At 40.0% G+C, this 22,139-nt stretch overlaps 1 protein-coding gene across 1 annotated transcript in view; it reads left to right on the top strand.

Moving 5' to 3' along the window:
- Nucleotides 1-9,171: 9,171 nt before the first annotated feature.
- Nucleotides 9,172-22,139, top strand: part of FAM83B (family with sequence similarity 83 member B) — an 89,820-nt gene continuing 76,852 nt past the window's right edge. Inside the window, exon 1 of the mRNA XM_019457450.2 lies at nt 9,172-9,236. The gene's annotated coding sequence lies outside the window, so the exon portion shown is untranslated. The remainder of the gene's footprint in view (nt 9,237-22,139) is intronic.

The following is a 22,139-nucleotide window of genomic DNA, read 5'->3' as shown; positions in this document are numbered from 1 at the left end:
TCATGACCTGAGCTGAAGTCAGATGCTTAACTGACACAGCCACCCAGGCCCCTGGATTCTGTAGTTTTTTAATCCGTGCCTCAATTTTATCCATCATACCTGGTACATCTACCAACTGTAGTTCATGTGATTCATGATTTTTTGATGTTGTTTAAACCTCAAATATTTTAAATAAGTGACCCAGGTTTTCTTTATATGCTTGCAGCTGAATGAAGGACTGAAGCATATCCTGGGCTAAACCTAAAAATTTCAAGGTGCAAACAACTCACTCCCACCCATGCCCTTATTTGCTACTATTTCCACAAATGTTCGTCATTGGTAGGTGCTCAAAGTCTCAAGAGCCAGCAGATAATAGCTCAAATACTTTATTGTGGTATGGTATGGACTATCAATTTCTTCCCCTGGCATGAGAAAACCCTCCCTGAACCTGACCCTTTACTGACTTAGCCAGTTCCACATTCTCTGAAGGTCTATTATTCTCGCCTTTCACCTGATACTAAAATGAGTCATTAGTTAGAATTTCCTAGATCACAGGCAACAGAAACCAGCTTGTATTTACAAACATAGGAATGGAAAATACATTATGAAACTGGACACATGTCCCATGGTCCCAGGGCAGGATTGCATTCAAGCCCACAACAGAATCTCAATTTAGGAAATGGAAAACAATTAGGACAATTAGTGTTGTCTTTTGTTCCTACTTTGCACTGTCTCTTTGTGTCCCCATCCTCTTTGCAAATCAGGTTTGTTTTTCTGTCTATATGACTAAATACAGTTACTCCACAGACTGATTTGATAGCTCCAGACACACTGAAGTTGTCTCTAAATTCCAAGAGAAAATCTGATTGGCTTAATTTAAGACAAATGCCTTCCTTCTCTTATTTCATAGGTTGTGCAAAGTGAAAAATTAATTTCTGGGGGGTTATTTTGAAATATCAGATGACCACTTTAGAATATGATCATCCTAAATGAAGCATCAGAATGCAATTCTGAGACACAGATACTAAGACTGTGTTTCTGTTTTAATTCATCATAGAGCTTGCCTTGGCTTTGATGTTTGCAATAGATGCAAAATGTCTGTAGTAATGATATCCATAGTAATATCGGATTTTTGTATGGTAATTGCAGGTTTTCTAAGCTACCCAACATCAATTTAAGATCAGTCAGCATTATTATAATTATACCAGATCTAGGGATATGGAAACACAAGAATTTAAGTTGCCATGTTAAGGACTCATGAGTCACCCAGGATTTGAATGAAAATCACATGGCTCTAAAACATGGGCTCAGTAAATTTAGGTAATGGTATTATAAATCAATCTCTGTTCCATCTGAATTTTTATTATCTTCTTACCATTTTTTTTTATGCCAGATGCTCAGTATCCCAATAATTGCTTTTTATAAGAGATTTTTAAAAAGTAAAAAAACTGTATTCCTTGTATAGTAGCAAATACCATGCAATCTGTTTATGGAAATAGTATTCTATATATTTTTGTAACTTTTTTCCCTTTGGTTAAACATTCTCTCTTAATTCTTTTTTTCCAACTAACAACCATAATGATGGTGGATTTTATTTTGCCTATGTTTGTAAGCAGAATTGGAGCCTTAGGGAACATCTGCTTAAAGTGAAGTTTAGTATTTAAATTAAATTCCAGTTTAATCTCCACTAGGGAAATATACTTTTGTCATAAGGGGAGAGTGGTGAAGGCAGAAAAGGGCACTGTTCGAAAGTGTTTCTGCTTGTGTTTATGTGTGAATAACTTCTCTCTAGTGGTTATAAAAATGATTAAGAGATAAATTTTGATATTGAAAGTTTGATATTGAAGAATGTAGAAGTCACATTTTTGAAGCTCACAGTCTCTTCCATTTATCCTTTTCACCCTTATATCAATTCTCAATTCTCAGAAGGAAAGAGGAAATGTCAGCTACAGGAGTTGTTAAGAGATAAAAAGGGAGAGCATGCCAGCATTACTTGTAACAATGAAAGACAGGGCATACTCAGGTATAACACTTAATGAATTCATTTACTTCATCCATTCTCTCCTTCATTCTTCATGTATCTATTGAGTCCCTACTATGCATTAGGGGTACAATGATGATGGGAACAGATGGATGCTTCTCTGGGAATTAGTGGGAGTTCTCTGGGAACAAGAGAAGTCAGGCTTTGCATAAATAAACCTACAATTATAATTTTGATAGTTTTTTTAAAAAAAATTTGATGTTTATTTTTAAAGGAAAGAGAGACAGAGCGTGAGTGGGGGAGGGGCAGAGAGGGGGGAGACACAGAATCCTAATGGGCTCCAGGCTCTGAGCTATCAGCTCAGAGCCTGATGTGGGGCTCGAACTCACAAACTGTGAGATCATGACCTGAGCTGAAGTCGGTCGCTTAACCGACTGAGCTACCCAGGTGTCCCAATTTTGATAGTTTTTTAAAAAATGTTTTAGTGTTTGTTTATTTTTGAGAGAGGGAGACAGAGTGTGAATGGGGAGGGGCAGAAAGAAAGGGAGACACAGAATCCAAAGCAGGCTCCAGGCTCTGAACTATCAGCACAGAGACTAACACAGGACTGGAACCCACAAGCCACAAAATCATGACCGAAGTTGAAGTCAGACGCTTAACTGACTGATTCTCCCAAGCGCCCCTAAGTTTGATAGTTTTTAGGAAGAAAAGGCACATGAAATTTTATAAACCTAGAACTCATCTGGCATGAAAAGCCAGGAAGGCATTCCTTGGATGAAAGCATCATTTAACTCTGAAGGAGGAGCTCATAGATTTTTTGTTTTTAATATATAAGAATATTTAGTTCAACATTGTAAAAAATAGAAAAATATCATCAACATAAAATTCTAATAAATAGGGGAATGCCGCATATAGAATAGATATCCTCACAAAAGGATAATTTAAACCCACTAAAAAAACTAATTGGTGTATTACCTTTTGACACAGGGATTTCCATGAAGTGATATTGAGTAAGAAAAAGAATATTTTTTAAAACAAACAAATACAGGAATAGTTTTACAGAATAAGTTCCTCAAAGAAAAAGAAGGGGAGCAGGGTTAAGATAGTTTTTCAGGCAAAAGAAAGATCATTTGCAAATGCCCTGAGGAAGAGAATCTGTTGAAACAAATTAACTGAAAGGGTTGATAGGGCTAGATCTCAGAAAATAGCAAGTGTATGGGGCACCGGGGGTTCAGCTGGTTAAGTGTCCAAGTCTTCCTTTTGGCTCTGGTCATGATCTCACGGTTCACGAGTTCAAGCCCCACTACTCTGCTTTGACAGTGCAGACCCTGCCTGGGGTTCTCCTGGCTCTCTCCCTCTCTCTGCCCCAGTGCCACTCGCGCTGTCTCTCTTTCTCTCTCTCTCTCTCTCTCTCTTTCAAAATAAATAAACTTAAAAAAGGAAAGGAAAGGAAAGGAAAGGAAAGAAAAGAAAAGAAAAGAAAAGAAAAGAAAAGAAAAGAAAATGGTGGGTAGAGGGGGGTGGGGGAGGAGGGGAGGAGATGCCCTGTGGAAGCAGAGTAGCAGGCCAGACCATGCATGAATATCCATGTGAAGGACTTAGTTGTTATCATTCAGTAAATGTTTTATATTTTTGAACTATTCATTCTTTTATCACTTAGCAGTTCTATGCCATCACTATGCTGGCCCTGTCAAGTACCAGGTATATATTAGAATCTAGGATACCATGCACGGTACAGAGAAATTCCTGGTAAATCCTAGTTTTCTACTTGGCTTACCCCTCCTTTCTGTCCTGCTTCTCCCATAAAAGGGCATATAATCTGTTTCTGTGGTTCTCACCACTCAGACCCAATGCCCCTCTATGATTCTGAACAAATTAGGTTAACAAGGTCAATGTCCCCTTATTATAGTGAAACAGAATGAAATTTCTTGATAAAATAACCTATGTACATATTTTTAAAAAGTGATGTCATGCCTAATTATTATAAGTATAAGCAATTTACAAAACATGCTCTTTGTTTTTGTATATAAATATCCACACACAACTAAGAAAACATGAAGTTGTCAGAGGCCTGACGTACAGACTCCTACATCAGGAGACGGATGAGTTTTATTGGTAACTCTGATGCAGTTCCATTAGCACTGTGATTTAAAAAAAGGAAAGAGAAAATGTCTAAATTAAAAAATATAGTGTAATTGGATTCCTAGGATTCAATATATGTTCAAACTGTGCAAAAAAAAAAAAAAAAAAAAAAAAAAAAAGTCTTGTATTTGTATGCAAAAAAGAGAAGTCCTAGTCTTAGCTAGTCTTAGGTAATTATTAATGGCATTTTCACCTTCATTATGTCCAGCAGGACAGCTGTTAATTGTACAAGACATGGGGTAATTTTCCATTGTGAAGGACATATTATAGGACATATATTATTCCAGACCTCATCCACCAAGTTCCTGTAGAGCCCTGAATCATTATAGCGTTTTCCAAATGTCCCCTATGGGTTGGTATCTCTTCTACCAAAAACTACTGATCTGATTGGAAGACAAGACAAGACAGAGGGAAGATTAAATTATACCAGAAGATAACAGCCCAGAAAACAAAACAAAACAAAACAAAAAGCAAACAAACAAAACAAAAAAACAAAGACAATAGTAGGGATGTTAAAAGGTCACATATCTTTGGTAGCAAAGTAGAAAAGGGATTAAAGCTTAAGCATTTTAAGGAGCCCACACCAGCAAAGCTAAGGTTAGAAAGGATGGAATAGAGGTGAGTCTTGAGTGATGGTATCCTACAAAGAGGCAGAAAGGAGCAAGAGGGCATCACAGGCTGGAGACCCACTGAGCAGGGGTAGACAAAGGCATGAAGTGCAAATGAACCTGCTATATCTGGGAGACATCAGTGATACAGAGTTGCAGACATCTGCAAATTAGACCTTCCGGAAAAGGCAGATGGAATTGGCAGTTCACTGATTCTCCCTCTCCTCTCTCTCTCTCTCATTCTCTTTTTCTTTTAATTACAAAAGTACAATTTATATTGCAGACCTCAGTTGACCTCTGTGAAATCTAGTGCGGGTAAATATTGCCTCTAAGGACACCTAGAATGATCACTGCTGATGTGTTTCTACACAATTTATACAACATAGGATAACAATGGATGCCTGTGATTGTGTTAGTAATTTTGGTGATAATGACTGTTACACATTGCCATGATCAAATAAATACCTCTGAATATGGCATTCCTATTCATCCATAACAATGACAAATAGCTCATGACTTTTTAGGAGAAGTAATTTAAAACATATTTAAATTGGACAATGTTCCTATGTTTTAGCAAATACTGACCAAAAAAAAAAAAAAGACTAATAATGAATATTTAAAACGTTGAATAATTACAATAATCAGTACTTTATATCAAATGTCTTCTATTAACATTACTTCATATTCTGTCCCTCCACTTAATTGCATGACTATGCATTTTACCAGTAATACTGGCAATATTTTAAAAACCCCTGTGTGTGTGTTATGGAAAATGTAAACAACCTTATACGTCTTTTCATATATTTGATCTGCTGAAAAGAGAAAGAAAAGAAGGAATGTCTTCATGCAAGGATAGGATCTAATGAGTTTACCTATTAGAGAGGACCATGGTTTTCTCCTGTTTTGTCATTTTATTTCTCTACCCCATTCCCTGAAATAATTTGTTACAATGATCTAACATTTTTAGATACTTACAGATTAAAAAAAACAACAACAACAACTACATAGTACTACATAATAATTTTGAAGAGTGGAGAAAGTACAAAGTATAAAAATGTATTTTTCTGGGCACGTGGGTGGCTCAGTTGGTTCAGCATCTGACTTCAGCTCAGGTTGTGATCTCCCAGTTTATCAGTTCAAGCCCCACATCAGGCATTAATCTTTTTATCCTCTGCCTAGTGCCTGGCACAATGACTTTCCTACAGAAAATGCTCTATGTGTTGAACTAGTAAAACTTACATAATACCTTATGTAACAATTTACATGTGGCAGATATATGAAATGATTATAAAGTCAATAGTTTTCACAGCAGTCTTAACATGAAATGTCTTAAGACTATGAAACTAATGTGATGATTCAGCCAGTAGTAGGTTTTGCCAACACTATTAGTAATTTTACTTCCTAACTTCCCTCAAAGTACATTGGGGAAATGTGTTTCTTCTTAAATGTCTATTTATTTTTGAGAGAGAGAGAGAGCATGAGCAGGGGAGGGGCATAGAGACAGGGAGAAAGACGGGCTTTCTCTGGGCTGCCCTCTCGGAGCCTGACGGAGGAGGAGCTTGAACTCACTAACCATGAGATCATGACCTGAGCCTGAGTCTGACACTCAGCCGACTGAGCCATCCAGGTGCCCAGGAAAAATGTTTTTGATAAACACATCTAGTTTATTACTCTGTGTGTGTTTTTTTGGAAGAGAGAGAGAGAGAGAGGCAGAGAGACAGAGAGAGACAGATAGAGGGAGAGAATCCCAAGCAGGCCTGCACTGTCAGTGCGGGGCTCAAACTCACACACGGTCATGGGGCTCACACGGGGCTTTCAAGGGCTTCAAACTCAAACTGTGAGATCACAATCTGGGCCAAAATTGAGTCTGATGACTAACCTACTGAGCCACCCAGGTTCCCCTAGTTAGTTATTGTTATAGGTGACATTCTTTCTGTTAGGGGTGGCTTTATCTGCCTTGAAGCCTTGTCTTAAACTGCATTAAAATACATATATTTTTAAAAGTCTTGAAGTGGGGCGCCTGGGTGTCTCAGTCGGTTAAGCGTCCAACTTCGGCTCAGGTCATGATCTCACAGTGTGAGCTCGAGCCCCACGTCGGGCTCTGTGCTGACAGCTCAGAGCCTGAAGCCTGCTTCGGATTCTGTGTCTCCCTCTCTCTTTCTGCCCCCTCCCCACTCACGCTCTGTCTCTCTCTCTCTCTCAAAAAGAAATAAACATTAAAAAAAAATAAAAAAAAATAAAAGTCTTGAAGGGACACAAGCTTAGTCTATTGATACTCGCTTTTGTCATTATTCAGTTCAAATTCCAACAGTTCTGTGAAGCCATCAGCAATCCTTAATGATATAAGCAGTTTATCATTTCTTCCTCTTACCTGTTAAATAAAGACCTACGTGCTTTCCACTTCTAGTTCCTCACACTGGGTTGTGCTATTAGCTCCCTTTCCCTGAGCTGGTGTCCCCTCTTCACCTGGCTTAGGCTCCTTAAGGGTCAGGTCAATTTTACATCTTCCATCCCTCTAAGGGCAGAAAGCCTTTAGCACAGTATCTTTCATAGATTCTCCCTCTCCACTTACAGTTTCCTCTCTTTCATTAGCTATTTAATAATTAACACTCTAGTAGATATCCTTCTTTGAGATTTCACTTGATTTATGTATGAATGAGTATCTTAACAAAATTAGATTTCCTATGGGCCCATTGTAACTTATGTGGTCTAAATATTCTTGCTATTTTTAAGTAAGTGTATATTTATGAATGCAATCCCAAATACTCATAAGAAACATTCAGAATTATTTTTGCACATTGAGAAAGCAAACCAGTAAGTGAAATACCACACAGATAACATGAATTGAATGAGTCGGATGATTGTGTATCAGAAATGAAGACCAGGGTTGCAAAAATATTGGGGTGCTTGGGTGGCTGAGTCAGTTAAGCATCTGACTTCAGCTCAGGTCATGTTCTTGCAGTTTGTGAGTTGGGGCCCAGAGTCGGGCTCTGTGCTGACAGCTCAGAGCCTGGAGCCTGCTTCAGATTCTGTGTCTCCCTCTCTCTTCTCCTGCCCTGCTTGCACTCTCTCTCTCAAAAATAAATAAACATTATAAAAATTAAAAAATATATATTAAAAGGTTAGACATGTAAATTACAGGAACAGAAGACAAAAGTCACATATATAAAAACCAAGATAATTCTCTAGATACTGTGGAAAAAAACAAACTATAAATCACAGATAACACAATCTGGAAGCCTACTTTGTTCTGTCTTGGAACTTGCTTTTACTTTCTGACTTAGTCCTTTGCTCACTGCTGCTTCAGCATCTAGAATATGTAAATCTCATCCTCCAGTCTAAGTCTACTTACTCATCAATCAAGACCTAACTCAAATCCCAATAGTTTCACATTTTCCCCAAGTGTTTTATTCAGGGCAAAATATCCATAAAAGTCATTTTTAAGGTCAATTCCATTTTATGATAATTTACATATCATGCCAAAAGCTTAAAATGTGCTTATTATGACCCTAAGTTTCATTTTTCCCGTACTAGGCTGCATTTTTAACGTTTGCTGCAAGTGGCTATACTTTGAAGACTATATGGTTATACAATCATCAGAAACATTCCTAACAGATTTACGGAGCTGTAGACAAATTTTTAAAATAAATTTTATTTAAATTATTAATAATTGCTGTAATTATTTTGTGTTGAAACCAAATTATAATGCCTCTATTCCCCTAACCTTGCTCCTAGAGTGACCTGCTTTTCACGCAGGTATTCCTATTTTAAAGAATATCTTTTCATCTCAAGTCAGCAACCACAACAGTCCAGAGTGGATGCCCAATCTTTGATGATGTTTAAAACTGCTCTTTCACACAAAAAGGTACCTGCACAAGTACCGTTCTACCGCCTTTCCACCTCCTGGTCTTTTCCAAGCCTGGAAACACTCAGGCGGTTGGGTAGGGGCCCGCATTGCTGGGCTGATTGGAATTATCTACTGCAGGTCCCTTCCGCCCCGCTCTCCCGAGGGCGGTGCAACCCTCCCCTCCCCCCCCCCCCCCCCCCCCCCGCATTCCAGAGCCTAGGACGCAGGGTGGGGGGGGGGGGTGGTGGTGAGAGCTCAACCCGCTCTCCCGAGGCCCACCCTTCCCAGGTAAGCGCGGGGGTCCTCTGGGGTCTCCAGGTGTCGGGACTCGCCATCTCCCGAGAGCCCGGAGGGCGGAGGGGAAGGAAGACTTTATACTTGGCGGGTGGAGGCTTGGGTTTCTGAGTTCAGACAGGTTCCGAGGCGCTTTCTGGCAGCGCGGGGTTTGGCGTGACACGACTCGGGACTTGTTGCAACTGGTCCGCCCGCCCGCCTGCGCTCACTTAGCTGTGCACCCAGGCCGGGGAGGCGCGGTCGGGGCCGGATCCCGCTTCCCTCCGCCGACCTGACGCGCGGCAGGTAACTCCCCTCCCCTCCCCTCCCTCCGCCTCGCCGCTTCCTGGGAGGCAAACGTTCGGCGGCGGGCACGGCTGCGCGCGGCTCGGGGGCGCTCCTGGCCGTAAGTGGGGCTCCGGGCTGCCCTCCGCGGCCCGGGCGGGCGGGGGCGGCGGGGTCCCGAGGCTGCACCCACCGCGGGCCCGCCCGGCAGGGGGAGGGGAAGGGAGGGGAGCTCCCCTGGGGAGCCCGCGCGGATCGGCATTTCGGTCTCCTCTGTTGGGTGTACTTTCTCTCGTTCGCGTGTAGGTGAGAGTGCGTCGGGAAGTTTGAAAAGTTGTCTCCGGCGGGGTGTGGGCTCGGGTTCCCCCGGGGACAGGCGCCGCCCCCCGTGGACGCGGGATCTGTTTCCCCCGCTGCTGTCCGAGCTGGCGGCGGACCCCGGGGAGGAAGCGGTGGCGAGGGTCTGGGAAGCGCCTCGTGGGAGGAAGTAAAGGGGGGAACGTGGTCGGGCCGGGGGCGGGGTGCGGTGGGGGGCGTAGGCTGAAGAAGGGCCAGAGTGTTCTTTCGATCTCCCCTGGGGTTTGCAACTGGAAGGGAAGGTTACTCTTGACCGAATCTCGTTTCTTGTTTGTATCCAATCCGCCTCCTCCCCCGAATTAGTCCAGACCTGTGCTTTCCAACCTCGAGTCGGCCGGCCTGAGTGTGGGTCTGGGTCCTTGGTTCGCTGGCTAGGTGATTCTGGTACATACCGGATTTTGAGAACCACTGCTCTAGAGGGAAAGGAGTTTGTTTCTGGAAAGGTACTTGGAAAGGTACTCTTCTCTGTGACACGTTGGGGGAATTATCACCTATAAAATAAGGTGTGTGAGGAGGCATAGTGCCTGTGTGTTCAAGCTTCTGCGTTCGTGTGTAAAGAGACAGTGGTGCTTTGTAGGGAGGAGGGTGTGGGGACACAGGATACCATGCTGATCATGCATGGAGTGATGAGGTTCTTGGTTCTAGGGTCTCGACCCAGAAGTGGAGATGAGAACTCAGGAGTCCAGAACACTGAGAAAAAGCCATGCTGGCGACAGGAAGTCAAAGCTGTAGACCAAGATGGCCAGCAACTCATTTCCAGATTCCCACACATTTTGCCAGGTCACTGGCAGACACCTCCCCTCTTTCCCTTTCTCATCCCCAACCAATGCAAGAGCCCCAGGGAAATCCATGACTGAGTCTGAATCAGTCCCGACAAGAGATAGGACAAGGCTACAGCGATGAAAGGGAGGGCCTTAGAAGAGAAAGTTACTTAAAATTTTTTTTTTTTAATTTCGTTTTTCAAAATAATTAAATAAGAATGCTGTGAAACAGGATGGAGTCAGGGTTGGGGGTCGGTCTTTTTTTGTTATGTTTGTTTTTTTCCCTGTCTTCCTGCAATTCCCAGAATGGTGACAGTCCCCACACCTTCCAGTTTCAAATTCCACCCCCTGGCTTTTGGGTTTAGGGCACACGTGGTGGACACGCCTATTAAGGCTGCTGGCTGCGCCCTGCACAGCTTGCCTGAGGGGCTGGGTGGATCCTACCTTTAAAGCTGGCACATTCTAGACCACAGATGCTCAGAATTTATTGTGGGAAGCTGTACCTATTGAATAGTTGCTGAAAGGGATTGCATAGGAGACAAACCACACCTCTGGTGCTGACTCAGTGATGTGTTTTGTCATTACTCTTCAGAGATTATTACTGTAACTATAACTGACTAAACTCTTTTGGGATGGGTTAATTAATTTTATTATTCCTTCTGTTGTATCTCCTCCTGCTACCATATCCCCTGTTTATACATTGAGTGTTTTCTTGACCATGACTTCTCCTGCACCTACTTTATTTCTTATTCCATTCCATTATACAATAATAAGTTTCCAAGATGTAACATTGTAGCTTAAGTCTTGAGAATCTGGTGGCGAAAGTATGATCCCAGCAAAGCAGTCCTCTTCTCCATAATCAGGTTGGAGGAGAGCTTTTGAAAAGGCCCCACTTAATCTTAATTTAACTAATTATTTGTCAAATTACAAGTTGTCCTTGTTTAGCTAGTTAGGTAAGTTTGCATATCTGTCCCTCTGTAACTTGTAAAATATGAGTGCTACAAGGATGTTTCACAATTCAGAGTCTGTTCCACACAATGTTACTGCTAATTTTGCAATGCACTTTTGTTTATTTAATTATTTCTAATCTGGAAGTGGCATGTATTTTATAATTTTGTTGGTGAGTTTATCATTTGAGAGTCAGAATACGTTCTCCCCACCACCCCCCAAATAGCGTTCTAACTGTGGATTTCAAGATATTGTGGGTTAAATTTTATGCAAGTAGCATCTAAGCTCCATCACAAATTAAATCCACTGACATTTCTCTGAGAAAACATGCTGGAGCCTTCAGATGGAGCTTCCTTATTACTGAGGTAGGCCAGTGGGCATTAGCATTGTTTTGTGGTGTCTGTCTCAGCTCACAAGGGGCATGGGTGGAGGTGGAGTGGGAGAAAGTTGGCTCCAGGTTTGGGAAGAAGGGTTTATCAAGGAGCCAGGAGGCTAACATATATAGGAAGTAGGGGTAGGGTGATCAGGGAGGCAAAAGATGTTTTCAGCAGCTATGATGCTATGAGGAAGATGAGACTGGATTGGAGAGATGATCCAAATATAAGGGTTATTTACCCATTGGGCACATCTATGTTGGAAAGTGTTTGAATCATGTGATCATGTCTGATATGAGGAACCTTTTCCTCTGGGGACATCTAATTACTACCCAGTTTGTAATTTCGTTTTATTTTCATACTGTCCTTAGGAGTGAGGCTAGATGTCCCCTAAAGGCACATGACTTTTATCTTTTGAGCTGTGTATGAAGTAATTTGTAGACAGCACCCATCTCTGGGAAAGGTAAGTTAGGGACGGTCAGCCTGTTGAGAACTGGCATAGGGTCAGGTGTAATCTCCATGTTACTGGCAGTGGCCTATTCTAAAGAGTTTACACAAAAATTATGCAGTCCTGATACCTAAAGGTTACGACTCTGTGCTCTTATACTCAATCCGTTCATTAAACTTGCATGTATTGACTATTTTGTGCCTAGCAGTGAGTTCCACTCTGGGTAGGAAGGTAACAGGATACTGTTCCTGGATCTCAGGAAGCTGATATTTAAGGGACTTAATAATTATAGTCCATTCACTTAGTGTTTCATTCCTATTCTCTGAAAGTTCCAGCCGGCACTGTGTATGTTCATTAATCCTCTGTGAAACTGAACACTAGCAGACCACTTCGTCATGATTTTGGACAAAGTGCCTAAATTCTCTTGGTGTCTCAGGTTTTCCACTAGCCTGTCCCATCCTGCTCTGAAATTCTCTGTGCTTCTTATTGAGGGTACCATAAAATAATGTTACCTAACATCTCCCCATTGTATCACTGGGAAGCTCATTGTTTTCACTTCTTTTGTCAGATTATCATTTCAAAGGGTTTTAGTTCTCTATCATCAAGTTGCTTCTCTGATTGTATAAGCATTACTCATTTGGGGAAGAAGAGGCAGTTTTCAAAGCCCTAAAAAGTGGCCTCTTCCACCTCAATGGCTGTAGTAGAGTCCTCAGCGGCATGTTCTGCTGTCCTTTATTTCCTGCACAAGCAAGCGAAGGCTTCCGTTCTTCACAGGACTTGGCTCTACTTAGCCTCCTTTGGCTCGTTCAGCAGCTGTTTACAGATGTTTTAAAAGGATCATCTTTTTCGATAAATGTAACTTCTGAATTGTTATAGAAGGGTGAAATAAAGCTAAGCTGTTCTTAGATTAAGGAGCTGTTGACCGTGTTCCCCACCGATTCCTGGCTTCAGGTGAATTTCTTCCGTTCCTTTCTCATCTCTTGTTGTCCCTCCAATCTTCTGTCTGCTCTTATGGTTTCTGGCCTCTTTCTTCCTTCTTTGTGCTTCTCTTCCTTTACTTTCTTTTCCTCTGTCTTCTCTTCCCTTCTTTCCTCGTCCCTTCTCATCCTTTGGCTCCTCTTCTTTCTCTGCGCCACATTTCATCTTTTCTTTTTCCATCTCCCCCATTTCTTACTTCTATTTATTTGTCTAATTCTCCATCTGTTCATCCATTTATTTGTCTTTATTTCTTGCTGTCACCTTTCAATAGCAGCACAGTTTTTTATTGAGGTACATTGTTTCTTTTTTTTTTTTTTTTTTAATGTTTATTTTTGAGAGACAGAAAACAGAGCATGAGCAGGGGAGGGGCAGAGAGAGAGGGAGACTCTCTCCCCTCTGAGCTGTAAGCACAGAGCCCAACACGGGGCTGGAACTCACAAACCACGAGATCATGACCTGAGCTGAAGTCACATACTCAGCTGACTGAACCACCCATGCGCCCCAATTTTGGTACATTGTTTATTTCTAAAAGTCTGTAAAATTCAAATAGTATTTAAGTCAAATAACATATTATGGAGGTAATTCTGTTCTCTAATAGTTAAAGTATATTCTAAATAAAATTGCCAGTTCTATTTTAAATGTTTGATACCCTTTTCAACAGTCATTTCTGGCATTTTATACATTAAAAAATATTTTCCTTCACAATGGAACATGTGTACAATGATCATCTGATTAAAACTAAATATTGGCCTTATTTGCTATGTTCAATAATTTCCATCTTTGCCTTTGTTATACTCAATTTATTAGATAAGCATTTTACGAAAATCGAGACTCTCATTTTTCTGTTTTCCAAAAACTAAAAAAAAAAAAACTAAAGTTGCAATAAAGTATTCAAGTAAGAGTACAAATCAGACAGTAAAAAAGAAGGATAATGATGTTATTGAAACTGGATATTGATATGCCCATACCCTCATTGTGCAGTAAGTTGAAATATTTGTTAATTGATGGATTGAAAAGTGGATTTATCACAGGAAAGTTACTTTGAGAGTTATTGTCTAGTGTAGAATGGTTCAAAGATCAAAAGTACTAAGTAGAGGGCTACAATACATATAAATGAACTTTAAAAAAAATCTCAGTAGGAAAATAATACTAATGAAAATTAAAATTACAGCATATGTCTACAATTTGTGTCTACTAACGTCAGGCAAAAAACATCAGTCCATATACAATGAAAGTAACATAAAATGTGCTTCAATGCAAAAGTTTATTTGTGCAATACTAAGCTAATTCTTGTATACTCATACCTGAAGGTATTCTCTGATAAGTCATTCATATCTTGTGTATACTCAAAGCCTTGATTCAATACCCTGTTATTAAGATAGGGTCTTCCCAATATGTTAAATTCTGTGTTCTGTTTGTAGACTAGATTTACTTCCATTTATCAGGTTAAATCTTACATGCAGAGGAGTTAAAACATGAAATATTAAAAGAAAAGACCATAAAATCTCTCTAAGGTTTGGATCTAAAATATGAGTCCACAAAAGTTTGGACAGGAGCCCATGAACATCCTAAGTAGATGTGTGCATGTATCACAAATAGAAGTGATTGATAAAAACATTAATTATTGGAGTGAAAGAAACTAATTATTATTTTTGGTTTTAAGATCCTAACATAGTGGTACCATTATTTGGAGTCTCTTCTCCCTTCTCCCTCACAGTTGCACTGACCTGGGCCTGAAGGACAAGTGGGAATAAAACAGAAGAGCTCCCAGGTGCAGTTTCTGGTTCAGGTCTAGAGCTTTATAAACACCCACCTTCACTCAGTCATTACAGTCATCCAGGGTAGAAACACTGTCAGAGGAATCAAGCACAGTTGTGAGGAGAGATTGCAGGGAACGCTGTTCACAAGTAATCCACAGGACCTAGAAATCCATCTATACAAATCGAGCAGCGAGCAGCATTTCACACACTTAAAAAAAAAAAAGTATTTATTTATACTTTTTTTGCTTAACTTCCATGTGTGTGAATGAGAGAAGCCAATGAAGAAGACAGTAAAAGGTCTGAACTAGAGTGGGCTAGTTTTCCAATCTGATTTTTGGGGGGAATTTCTGAGGGAAAATAAAAAAGAAGTACTTCATTTCAACTGTGATATAGCTATCTAAGCAGGCTTAATGAAAAGGGAATCCTGAAGGAAAAGACTAATAAAGGATTGTTAGACGTTGGGATTGCTTTGCGTGTTTTATATATCTATAGGGCTCTTTATACAAATTAAACTAAAATCTTACCAAGCTAGATATATTATGACATTTATTGGGGGGGGGGCATTTTAACTAAATAAACTTGTGTCTACTTGAGCAGTTTCCACAATATTATTTCTGTTTTAAACCTCTACTTTTTAACGGTCCAAGATTTTTGTTATTGCTGCTAAATACTTAGAACCCTGACTTTTGGTAGCCATTCCCAACATACATAAGGAAAATACATTTTCTTAAGACATTTTGTTTGCGAACTTTCACTTTAGCATAGATGAAGCACACTGTTTTTGTTACACGTAGTTGGAAAGCCACTTTCATAGTTCATATTGGAGCACATGTTTCTGATGATTTCCTACAGCACCTGCCCCTCTGTAATGTTAGCGTGCACCAAGATTGGCTTTCTTGTTGTCTCAAGTAGACTCAAAAGGTGGGACAAGAGTGCGTATGACACCCATTGAGTATTTCACTCCTTGGGGCCCTTGTAACCTGCATTGTGTGCATGCTCACCTAAATGTATCAAGTCTTTGTTACATATTCTATAGAGGTTCAGAACTGAGGTCAAAAGATCCGAACCCACTTCCTATGGTAATAGGATTTGTGGATAGGTGTAAAGTGGGGAGGGTTATTGAGGCAAATGATGGAGGGAATAGATAGATCCCTAGTAATTTCACCTTTGTGATTGATTACAAGTGAGGGAAGAATGGATCATAGATCCCAGCATACTTAGAATGTAAGACAATAGGCCTTATCTATGACAGCAGTGATACTCCAAATGAGGAATACCCAATATGACTCAGGCACAGATAAATTAGAATAAACAGCTTGGTGGCCTTCCAGGAACTTCCATTTTGGTGAGGGGGATATGGGCAATGGCAAGTAAACAAACACCTTGATTATTTTACATGATGGTAAGTGCTAAAAGTTAAATAAAACCAGGTAATAGAATTAAGCATAGCTGAAAGGTAGGTCTTGAAAAAAAAATTTTTAAGTGTATTTATTTTGAGAGAGAGACAGCACACAGGCACTCACACATGCACAGGGCAGAGAGAGAGAGAGAGAGAGAGAGAAGAGAGACTTCCAAGCAGGCTCCATGTACACCATCAGTGTGGAGCCCAGTGTGGGGCTTGAACTCAGGAAGTATGAGATCCTCACAAGAGCTGAAATCAAGAGTTGAATGCTCAACCAACTGAGCCAGCCAGGAGCCCTGGTTAGATCCTTTTTTTTTTTTTTTTTTAATTAAATTTTTTAATGTTCATTTTTGAGGGAGAGGGAGAGAGATGGAGCATGAGAGGGGTAGGGGCAGAGAGGGAGGGAGACACAGAACCTGAAGCAGGCTCTAGGTTCAAGCTGTCAGCACAGAGCCCATCGCTGGGCTCTCAGGAACTGTGAGATCATGACCTGAGCTGAAGTCAGACACTTAACTGACTGAGCCACCTAGCACCCCTCCCCTGCCCACCCCGGGTAGGTCCTTTTTAAAATGGGTAGTCTGGAATGCCTCTCTAAGGAGGTACCACATGAGTAAGACAGGAATGAAAAGAAAGAGAATTCTAGGCTGTTGGAATAACTAGTGCAAAGATCCTGAAATGGGAATTAACTTGGCATGTTTAATATAAAAAAGTGAGCCTATTAAATAGCGGGGAAAGTGTCCAGAAACCAGTGGAATATATGAGTCTGGAGCCTAGGAGAGCAGTCCTATCTGGAGATTTTCGAGAGTCATCAAAAATTGATATAGAATATTTCCTACTGTAAGACTGGATGACATTATCCTGGGGAGAATATTGACAGAGAACAGTGAAGGTACAGATAAGTAAAGTTCTGAAGTCTAAGCCCAGATAGTAGGAACACATTTGAAAGATACTCTTCGCCTCCTATCCTAGAACCCAACATTGAGGCTATCTCAGCAATGATTTTCAGATACCTTTGGCAGTGACAGTAGTCGGTATTAAAAACCATTTTCCCTGGTACTATAGCATTGTCAAGGGAGAAACAAACAAAACAAAAGAAAACTAAAACAACAGACACTTACCTGTTGTAAGTTTTGCCTACCTTTACAGTAGAGAGATGGATAGGCTTCTTGAAACGAGAATCTGGGTTTTCATGTGGATGATGTGTTGGATAAACTTAAGCATCACAGTGTTCTGTTTTACCATGTTGGAAAATACGGACTTTTAAACTTCTCAGCATTGCTCTGGAATGTATAGTTTAATTGCACCTTAATGATATACCAAACATCTATAATCATAACCTGTTTAAACACCCAGTGAATCCTTTCTTTCTGCTGAAATAAGTTCATATAATAACAGAACTGATATCAAAAACAGAGGAGAAATGAGTCCCACTTTATAACTAATTTGTATCATGTTGAAAAACAAGACTTAGAACTTTATTTCATGAAGATTAATTTAAATACGTAGAAACTATTTTCATAATGACTTAACATAATTAAACATCTCAAAATACAGTTCTTAGGGAGAATTCCCAATTGACACTTGATACCATTTCTATCCTTCTGACAAAGTGCTCATTTGAAATTAGTATTTATGTTTATTTTTAATAGAGATCTATGGATTTATCTATTTACTTTTACGGTGCTCATTAGGTTTCTAATTATTCTTTTAAAAGCCCATTTCAACAGGTAATATTTTGTATTATCAAAAAATTAACCTCCATTTAATTGAAACAAATATGTGCTTCAGTGTTAAAAAGTTCTGCATGGATATTATCATTTTTTTTTTTCTTTTTTACTCTCAAGTTAGTTAACCTATAAATGTAGTTTTGGCTTCAGTAGAATCCAGTGATACATTTCTTACATATGATGCCCAGTGTTCAACCCAACCAGTGCCCTCCTTAATGCCTGTCACCCATTTAACCCACTCCCTGACACTTACTGCCATCAACCTTCAGTTTGCTGTCTGTATTTAAGAGTCTTTTATGGTTTGCCTCCCTCTATGTTTGTATCTTATTTTTTCTTCCCTTCCCCTATGTTTGTTAGTTTCTCAAATTCCACGTGTGAGTGAACTCATATCTGTCTTTCTCTGACTGACTTATTTCACTTAGCATAATTCTCTCCATTTCTGTCCACATTGTTGCAGATGGCAAGATTTCATTCTTCTTCATCACCGAGTAGTATTCCATTGTGTGTATGTACGTATCCATACATACATGTGTATACATACATACACACACACCACATCATCTTTATCCATTCATCAGCTGATGGACATTTAGGCTTTTTCCATACTTCGGCTATTGTTGATAGTGCTGCTGTAAACATTGGGGTGCCTGTGTCCCATTCAAATCAGCATTTTTGTATCCCTTGGATAAATTCCTAGTAGTGCAATTGCTGGGTCATAGGGTAGTTCTATTTTTAATTTTTTGAGGAACCTCCACACTGTTTTCTCACAGTGGCCGAGCCAGTTTGCATTCCCACCAACAGAGCAATAAGGTTCCCCTTTCTCATAAAACAAATAATCCAGTGAAGAGACGGGCAGAAGACATGAATAGACACTTTTCCAAAGAAGACATCCAGATGGCAAACAGACACACGAAAAGATGCTCAACATCGCTCATTATCAGGGAAATACAAATCAAAACTATAGTGAGATACCACCTCACACCTGTCAGAATGGCTAAAATTAACAACTCAGGAAACAACAGATGTTGGCGAGGATGTGGGTATGATCATTGAAAAGAATTTATACTTCAGGATTTTTTTGCCGTATCCTGTTTAGTCAACTCCTTCTGTAATGCTGAGTTATTAAAGCAGTATATCATTAGCTTGCTATGTGGCACTTATGTAGTGAGCATTGATAATTGTGCTCACCACACATAATCTCAACCATCACAGAGCTTACAGTCTAGTGAAGAAGACAGAATAATGCATTTAAATAATGCATGGAAAGTGATAATATGTGCAGAAATTACTATGGGAGCTCCTTGCCGTAGCTCTGTTCCTAGCTGCTGGGAGCTGGGGACGACAGGGCACATCAGTGAGCTACTTACTCAGACCTCATTAAGTGTATGAGTTATTTTTATTTAAGTTTTTTCCTTTTTGATCCCTGAACCCATATGGCTTTAGTTTCTCATATTCTGTACTTGTTCATGTGTTGTGCTGTAAGACTTACTAAACTGTTTTATATGCAGGGTTTTGAATTACATCTGACAGTAAACTTAGAAAGTGAATGGAAACAGAGGAGGGTATTCTAAAGTAAAAAATAACTATTGGAGTAATTCCCTTAAAAAATTCCTTTTTTTTTCCTGTAGCAAAACTATAGATAGATAGATAGATAGATAGATAAACATTTGATAGGAACAGAAAAGTATAAAGAAGTTTTAAAAAAATCACCCATAAAACCACCAAGGCAGCCATTATCATTTGTATGTATGTGTTTTTATTTTTGCTTTTGGATTAATTTTCTTAATTATAATTCTGTTCTTATATGGTTTGATAGCCTGCTTATCATCCATATAGCATCATAATATAAGCATTTTTGCTTGCTATCAAAACTGGTATGGCAGCTTTTGACTTTCTTGGCTTTTTGTTTGTTTGACATTTGAAAATGGATATGTACAATATTCATTTAACTTCGAAAAAATGAAGCTGAACTGTGAAGGCTGACTTAGGAGAAACTGAGGACAGCAGGCAGTTCCTTGTCACACTAGAGTAAGAAACTTTCTTTCTTTCTTTCTTTCTTTCTTTCTTTCTTTCTTTCTTTCTTTCTCTCTCTCTCCCTCTCTCTCTCACTCTTTCTTTTCTTTCTTTCTTTCTTTCTCTCTCTCTCCCTCTCTCTCTCTCTCACTCTTTCTTTTCTTTCTTTTTTTCTTTCTTTTTTCTTTCTTTTTTTCTTTCTTTCTTTCTTTCTTTCTTTCTTTCTTTCTTTCTTTCTTTCTTTCTTTCTTCTGTTTAGAGAGAGAGTGGAGAGAGAGAGGGAGAGCATGAGTGGGGGAGGGGCAGGGAGAGAGAGACTCCCAAGCAGGTCTGTGCTATCAGCGTAGAGACAGATGCAGGACTCCAACTCAATAATCAGCCGATGCCCAACAAACTGAGCCACCCAGGCACCTCAAGAAACACTTTCTTAACCACCTCCCTCTTCCAAACAACATTAGCAAGTTTGTGGGTATATCAGATCTTTTCAGCAGGCAAAGTAAGTTATCATCTTAGAATTTTGAAGCCAAAGGTGCCTGGAGCACAACTTGTTAAACATGATAGGACTCTTTAAAAAAAAAAAAAATGTCCTCTGCTTGATTACATACAGAAAGAGGATACTCACTAAGAAAGTAAGAGAAATATAGATCCTTATTATTAAGTACAATTCTCTCCTATATTGCTGTGACCAGGGTATGGGGGTGCAAGATCACCTCTCTCGGGGTTCGCAAACAGACCAGATTCGGCCACTCGCCACTGACAATGTCCAGAGCAGAGGCCAACACTGGGAAGATAGAGGATTAGCCCGAAGACAGTGGACTGGGATCTTGAAGACTATCTCCAAAGGGCTAAAATTACTTCCTGGTTTATATAAAGCAAATGTGGGACAAAGGTTAGTGGATACTTGCTGGGAGGCATGAAAGTTCAGGCCCATCCTTGTCTTGGGGTCAGTCACGCGGGTCTTGCTGGCTCAGAGTAGGCCTTACTGTTTGAGAGCATAGTTTCATTTCCCCATCACAGGATGCTTTGCCTGCGGGGTCTTTTGCCTGAGTTAACAGATAAGCTGGAAAGAAGAATTTAGTCAATTAGAAAATGCACACTGAGGTCAAAATGGAAGTATTTGAAGTTGTGTTTCCTTACTATGTAACAATTTATTTTAGCGGATTTTAAGGCTGATACAGAATTGAGGGCCTCTATCTCATTAAACCTGACAGGAACCCTTTGCAGTCAGTACTGTTATTTTAACCATTTTTCTGATAAGGGACATGAGGCTTAGAGCCCTGAAGTCACATGACCAGAATCTTAAACCTATTTGTGGCGGAGCCAGAGACAAAACTTGGGCCATCTCACCCACTCTGAGTCACTGAGCCAACCAGTGATTTGTCACTCAGTCCTACTTTCCCACTTGACACAATTAAAAACTACTCTTCTGTGTCTCTTTCAGTGTTCTCTGTAGATTAAACACTAATTTTTCAGCTGTTCTTCAAGATGTAATCTGTCTTAAAGTCTGCTCAATCCTGTAGTTGTATGGTACATTTTTCTTGTTTTTAAAGAGAGAACCCTAAGCAGGCTCCATGCCCGGTGTTGAACCTGATGTGGGGCTCGATCTCTAGACCATGAGATCATGACCTGAGTTGAAATCAAGAGTTGGACACTTAACTGAGCTACCCAGGCACCCCGTCTGATTAATTTTTATTTTGTTCAATTTTTAAAAATTTTTTAATGTTTATTTTGAGAGAGAGTGAGAGAGAGCGAGTGGGGGAAAGACAGAGAGATGGAAAATTCCAAGTAGGTTCTGCACTGCCAGTGCAGGACCTGACGCAGGACTGGGGCCTTGAACCCATGAACCATGAGATTATGGCCTGAGCCGAAATCAAGAGGTAGATGCTTGACCAACTGAACCACCCAGGTGCCCCCTGTATAATTAATTTTTAATGTAAACTATTACTTTTACATTTGTTGTATTGGATTTAATCTTGTTCATGTTGACTTATTATTTTACCACTTTAAGGTCATTTTGAATATTAATTGTGGCATCTGATGTTTATGCTATTTATTTCTGCAAAGTGTAGCAATGCTTTTCTATTTATTCATCTGAATGATTGATACATACATTGATCAGGATCAGGACAAGATGGAACACTTTACAGCACAAGATGCCACCCTATTAGGATTACCTTATCCTGTTCATTGGACCTTCTGGAGTACTAGTATCATAATATAATGCCATTTAGGAGTAGTTTAGGTGTTGGTAAAACA

This window comes from Panthera pardus, unplaced genomic scaffold (assembly GCF_024362965.1).
Source record: "Panthera pardus isolate Hobbes unplaced genomic scaffold, ASM2436296v1 HiC_scaffold_17, whole genome shotgun sequence".
Taxonomy (NCBI): Eukaryota; Metazoa; Chordata; class Mammalia; order Carnivora; family Felidae; genus Panthera; species Panthera pardus.
Note: the sequence above shows the minus strand (reverse complement) of the source record. Positions and strands in the feature narration are given on the sequence as shown.